Source organism: Salmo salar, chromosome 08 (genome assembly GCF_965601325.2).
Source record: "Salmo salar chromosome 08, fSalSal1, whole genome shotgun sequence".
Taxonomy (NCBI): Eukaryota; Metazoa; Chordata; class Actinopteri; order Salmoniformes; family Salmonidae; genus Salmo; species Salmo salar.
The window spans coordinates 1,470,001-1,475,000 of record NC_138298.1 but is presented as its reverse complement, the minus strand read 5'-3'; the positions used below and the strand labels follow the sequence as shown (position 1 = coordinate 1,475,000).

Here is a 5,000-nt window from a genome sequence, read left to right as displayed (position 1 = left end):
GACCCTGCTTCGCTTCCGAGATCAGACGAGATCGGGCGTACCCAGGCTGGTATGGCCGTAAGCGAGAAACAATCTCTTGCTACAACATATATAGTCAAAGTGAGTGTGATAAACAGACATTGCATTTTCACCAATTAGATAAGCAGCTTGAACTTTGTGTCACTGAAAAAGTAGAAGAAATTACAAACACTGTTCCCATCACTTTTTAGCACAGGTAGTTGGATAAAATACAAACTTTATTTCCTTTCATCATTTGAACAGGGCAAAGGAGCACAAAGCACACACAAGCTGCATTCATCAACAATATTCTTGTTTGTCTTATAAATACAAGGCAGATGCTAATTGAAAACACAAGGAAATTTGATCCTATTAAAAAGGCAGGAAGCTGCATTTAGTCAATTCATCATTAAATGCTTACTACAAGGCAGTGTTGCTGATGAAATAGTGCAGGGGCACACCCTCGTGGACAAAATGCTTACAGCACCTGGTATTCCCAGGCGGTCTCCCATCCAAGTACTAACCAGGCCAGACCCTGCTTAGCTTCCGAGATCAGACGAGATCGGGCGTACCCAGGCTGATATGGCCGTAAGCGAGAAGCAATCTCTTGCTACAACATATATAGTCAAAGTGAGTCTGATAAAACAGATATTTAGTCAATTCATCATTAAATGCTTAATACAAGGCAGTGTTGCTGATGAAATAGTGCAAGAGCACCCCCTCGTGGACAAAATGCTTACAGCACCTGGTATTCCCAGGCGGTCTCCCATCCAAGTACTAACCAGGCCCGACCCTGCTTAGCTTCCGAGATCAGACGAGATCGGGCGTACCCAGGCTGGTATGGCCGTAAGCGAGAAACAATCTCTTGCTACAACATATATAGTCAAAATGAGTCTGATAAACAGACATTGCATTTTCACCAATTAGATAAGCAGCTTGAACTTTGTGTCACTGAAAAAGTAGAAGAAATTATAAACACTGTTCCCATCACTTTTTAGCACAGGTAGTTGGATAAAATACAAACTTTATTTCCTTTCATCATTTGAACAGGGCAAAGGAGCACAAAGCACACACAAGCTGCATTCAGCAACAATATTCTTGTTTGTCTTATAAATACAAGGCAGATGCTAATTGAAAACACAAGGAAATTTGATCCTATTAAAAAGGCAGGAAGCTGCATTTAGTCAATTCATCATTAAATGCTTACTACAAGGCAGTGTTGCTGATGAAATAGTGCAGGGGCACACCCTCGTGGACAAAATGCTTACAGCACCTGGTATTCCCAGGCGGTCTCCCATCCAAGTACTAACCAGGCCCGACCCTGCTTCGCTTCCGAGATCAGACGAGATCGGGCGTACCCAGGCTGGTATGGCCGTAAGCGAGAAACAATCTCTTGCTACAACATATATAGTCAAAGTGAGTGTGATAAACAGACATTGCATTTTCACCAATTAGATAAGCAGCTTGAACTTTGTGTCACTGAAAAAGTAGAAGAAATTACAAACACTGTTCCCATCACTTTTTAGCACAGGTAGTTGGATAAAATACAAACTTTATTTCCTTTCATCATTTGAACAGGGCAAAGGAGCACAAAGCACACACAAGCTGCATTCAGCAACAATATTCTTGTTTGTCTTATAAATACAAGGCAGATGCTAATTGAAAACACAAGGAAATTTGATCCTATTAAAAAGGCAGGAAGCTGCATTTAGTCAATTCATCATTAAATGCTTACTACAAGGCAGTGTTGCTGATGAAATAGTGCAGGGGCACACCCTCGTGGACAAAATGCTTACAGCACCTGGTATTCCCAGGCGGTCTCCCATCCAAGTACTAACCAGGCCCGACCCTGCTTCGCTTCCGAGATCAGACGAGATCGGGCGTACCCAGGCTGGTATGGCCGTAAGCGAGAAACGATCTCTTGCTACAACATATATAGTCAAAGTGAGTGTGATAAACAGACATTGCATTTTCACCAATTAGATAAGCAGCTTGAACTTTGTGTCACTGAAAAAGTAGAAGAAATTACAAACACTGTACCCATCACTTTTTAGCACAGGTAGTTGGATAAAATACAAACTTTATTTCCTTTCATCATTTGAACAGGGCAAAGGAGCACAAAGCACACACAAGCTGCATTCATCAACAATATTCTTGTTTGTCTTATAAATACAAGGCAGATGCTAATTGAAAACACAAGGAAATTTGATCCTATTAAAAAGGCAGGAAGCTGCATTTAGTCAATTCATCATTAAATGCTTACTACAAGGCAGTGTTGCTGATGAAATAGTGCAGGGGCACACCCTCGTGGACAAAATGCTTACAGCACCTGGTATTCCCAGGCGGTCTCCCATCCAAGTACTAACCAGGACAGACCCTGCTTAGCTTCCGAGATCAGACGAGATCGGGCGTACCCAGGCTGATATGGCCGTAAGCGAGAAGCAATCTCTTGCTACAACATATATAGTCAAAGTGAGTCTGATAAAACAGATATTTAGTCAATTCATCATTAAATGCTTAATACAAGGCAGTGTTGCTGATGAAATAGTGCAAGAGCACCCCCTCGTGGACAAAATGCTTACAGCACCTGGTATTCCCAGGCGGTCTCCCATCCAAGTACTAACCAGGCCCGACCCTGCTTAGCTTCCGAGATCAGACGAGATCGGGCGTACCCAGGCTGGTATGGCCGTAAGAGAGAAACAATCTCTTGCAACAACATATATAGTCAAAGTGAGTCTGATAAAACAGATATTTAGTCAATTCATCATTAAATGCTTAATACAAGGCAGTGTTGCTGATGAAATAGTGCAAGAGCACCCCCTCGTGGACAAAATGCTTACAGCACCTGGTATTCCCAGGCGGTCTCCCATCCAAGTACTAACCAGGCCCGACCCTGCTTAGCTTCCGAGATCAGACGAGATCGGGCGTACCCAGGCTGGTATGGCCGTAAGCGAGAAACAATCTCTTGCTACAACATATATAGTCAAAATGAGTCTGATAAACAGACATTGCATTTTCACCAATTAGATAAGCAGCTTGAACTTTGTGTCACTGAAAAAGTAGAAGAAATTATAAACACTGTTCCCATCACTTTTTAGCACAGGTAGTTGGATAAAATACAAACTTTATTTCCTTTCATCATTTGAACAGGGCAAAGGAGCACAAAGCACACACAAGCTGCATTCAGCAACAATATTCTTGTTTGTCTTATAAATACAAGGCAGATGCTAATTGAAAACACAAGGAAATTTGATCCTATTAAAAAGGCAGGAAGCTGCATTTAGTCAATTCATCATTAAATGCTTACTACAAGGCAGTGTTGCTGATGAAATAGTGCAGGGGCACACCCTCGTGGACAAAATGCTTACAGCACCTGGTATTCCCAGGCGGTCTCCCATCCAAGTACTAACCAGGCCCGACCCTGCTTCGCTTCCGAGATCAGACGAGATCGGGCGTACCCAGGCTGGTATGGCCGTAAGCGAGAAACAATCTCTTGCTACAACATATATAGTCAAAGTGAGTGTGATAAACAGACATTGCATTTTCACCAATTAGATAAGCAGCTTGAACTTTGTGTCACTGAAAAAGTAGAAGAAATTACAAACACTGTTCCCATCACTTTTTAGCACAGGTAGTTGGATAAAATACAAACTTTATTTCCTTTCATCATTTGAACAGGGCAAAGGAGCACAAAGCACACACAAGCTGCATTCAGCAACAATATTCTTGTTTGTCTTATAAATACAAGGCAGATGCTAATTGAAAACACAAGGAAATTTGATCCTATTAAAAAGGCAGGAAGCTGCATTTAGTCAATTCATCATTAAATGCTTACTACAAGGCAGTGTTGCTGATGAAATAGTGCAGGGGCACACCCTCGTGGACAAAATGCTTACAGCACCTGGTATTCCCAGGCGGTCTCCCATCCAAGTACTAACCAGGCCCGACCCTGCTTCGCTTCCGAGATCAGACGAGATCGGGCGTACCCAGGCTGGTATGGCCGTAAGCGAGAAACAATCTCTTGCTACAACATATATAGTCAAAGTGAGTGTGATAAACAGACATTGCATTTTCACCAATTAGATAAGCAGCTTGAACTTTGTGTCACTGAAAAAGTAGAAGAAATTACAAACACTGTTCCCATCACTTTTTAGCACAGGTAGTTGGATAAAATACAAACTTTATTTCCTTTCATCATTTGAACAGGGCAAAGGAGCACAAAGCACACACAAGCTGCATTCAGCAACAATATTCTTGTTTGTCTTATAAATACAAGGCAGATGCTAATTGAAAACACAAGGAAATTTGATCCTATTAAAAAGGCAGGAAGCTGCATTTAGTCAATTCATCATTAAATGCTTACTACAAGGCAGTGTTGCTGATGAAATAGTGCAGGGGCACACCCTCGTGGACAAAATGCTTACAGCACCTGGTATTCCCAGGCGGTCTCCCATCCAAGTACTAACCAGGCCCGACCCTGCTTCGCTTCCGAGATCAGACGAGATCGGGCGTACCCAGGCTGGTATGGCCGTAAGCGAGAAACGATCTCTTGCTACAACATATATAGTCAAAGTGAGTGTGATAAACAGACATTGCATTTTCACCAATTAGATAAGCAGCTTGAACTTTGTGTCACTGAAAAAGTAGAAGAAATTACAAACACTGTACCCATCACTTTTTAGCACAGGTAGTTGGATAAAATACAAACTTTATTTCCTTTCATCATTTGAACAGGGCAAAGGAGCACAAAGCACACACAAGCTGCATTCATCAACAATATTCTTGTTTGTCTTATAAATACAAGGCAGATGCTAATTGAAAACACAAGGAAATTTGATCCTATTAAAAAGGCAGGAAGCTGCATTTAGTCAATTCATCATTAAATGCTTACTACAAGGCAGTGTTGCTGATGAAATAGTGCAGGGGCACACCCTCGTGGACAAAATGCTTACAGCACCTGGTATTCCCAGGCGGTCTCCCATCCAAGTACTAACCAGGACAGA

At 42.0% G+C, this 5,000-nt stretch overlaps 10 non-coding genes and 2 pseudogenes across 10 annotated transcripts in view; all 12 read right to left on the bottom strand.

Moving 5' to 3' along the window:
* LOC145850623 (5S ribosomal RNA) overlaps positions 1–63 on the bottom strand; it is a 119-nt gene extending 56 nt beyond the window's left edge. Inside the window, exon 1 of the ribosomal RNA XR_014372471.1 lies at positions 1–63. This exon is cut by the window's left edge and continues 56 nt beyond it. This is a non-coding gene — a ribosomal RNA (5S ribosomal RNA).
* Positions 64–472: 409 nt separating this feature from the next.
* LOC145851024 (5S ribosomal RNA) lies at positions 473–591 on the bottom strand. The gene has a single exon (XR_014372873.1). It is a non-coding gene; the product is annotated as a 5S ribosomal RNA (ribosomal RNA).
* Positions 592–730: 139 nt separating this feature from the next.
* Positions 731–849, bottom strand: LOC145854239 (5S ribosomal RNA). Its single transcript, XR_014375124.1, has one exon. It is a non-coding gene; the product is annotated as a 5S ribosomal RNA (ribosomal RNA).
* Positions 850–1,258: 409 nt separating this feature from the next.
* On the bottom strand, positions 1,259–1,377 carry LOC145882457 (5S ribosomal RNA). Its single transcript, XR_014394025.1, has one exon. It is a non-coding gene; the product is annotated as a 5S ribosomal RNA (ribosomal RNA).
* A 409-nt stretch (positions 1,378–1,786) lies between these two features.
* On the bottom strand, positions 1,787–1,905 carry LOC145882456 (5S ribosomal RNA). The gene has a single exon (XR_014394024.1). It is a non-coding gene; the product is annotated as a 5S ribosomal RNA (ribosomal RNA).
* A 409-nt stretch (positions 1,906–2,314) lies between these two features.
* On the bottom strand, positions 2,315–2,433 carry LOC145852631 (uncharacterized; annotated as a pseudogene).
* A 139-nt stretch (positions 2,434–2,572) lies between these two features.
* Positions 2,573–2,691, bottom strand: LOC145882933 (5S ribosomal RNA). Its single transcript, XR_014394505.1, has one exon. It is a non-coding gene; the product is annotated as a 5S ribosomal RNA (ribosomal RNA).
* A 139-nt stretch (positions 2,692–2,830) lies between these two features.
* Positions 2,831–2,949, bottom strand: LOC145854238 (5S ribosomal RNA). The gene has a single exon (XR_014375123.1). It is a non-coding gene; the product is annotated as a 5S ribosomal RNA (ribosomal RNA).
* A 409-nt stretch (positions 2,950–3,358) lies between these two features.
* LOC145882455 (5S ribosomal RNA) lies at positions 3,359–3,477 on the bottom strand. The gene has a single exon (XR_014394023.1). It is a non-coding gene; the product is annotated as a 5S ribosomal RNA (ribosomal RNA).
* Positions 3,478–3,886: 409 nt separating this feature from the next.
* Positions 3,887–4,005, bottom strand: LOC145882454 (5S ribosomal RNA). Its single transcript, XR_014394022.1, has one exon. It is a non-coding gene; the product is annotated as a 5S ribosomal RNA (ribosomal RNA).
* A 409-nt stretch (positions 4,006–4,414) lies between these two features.
* LOC145882453 (5S ribosomal RNA) lies at positions 4,415–4,533 on the bottom strand. Its single transcript, XR_014394021.1, has one exon. It is a non-coding gene; the product is annotated as a 5S ribosomal RNA (ribosomal RNA).
* A 409-nt stretch (positions 4,534–4,942) lies between these two features.
* LOC145852630 (uncharacterized) overlaps positions 4,943–5,000 on the bottom strand; it is a 119-nt pseudogene continuing 61 nt past the window's right edge.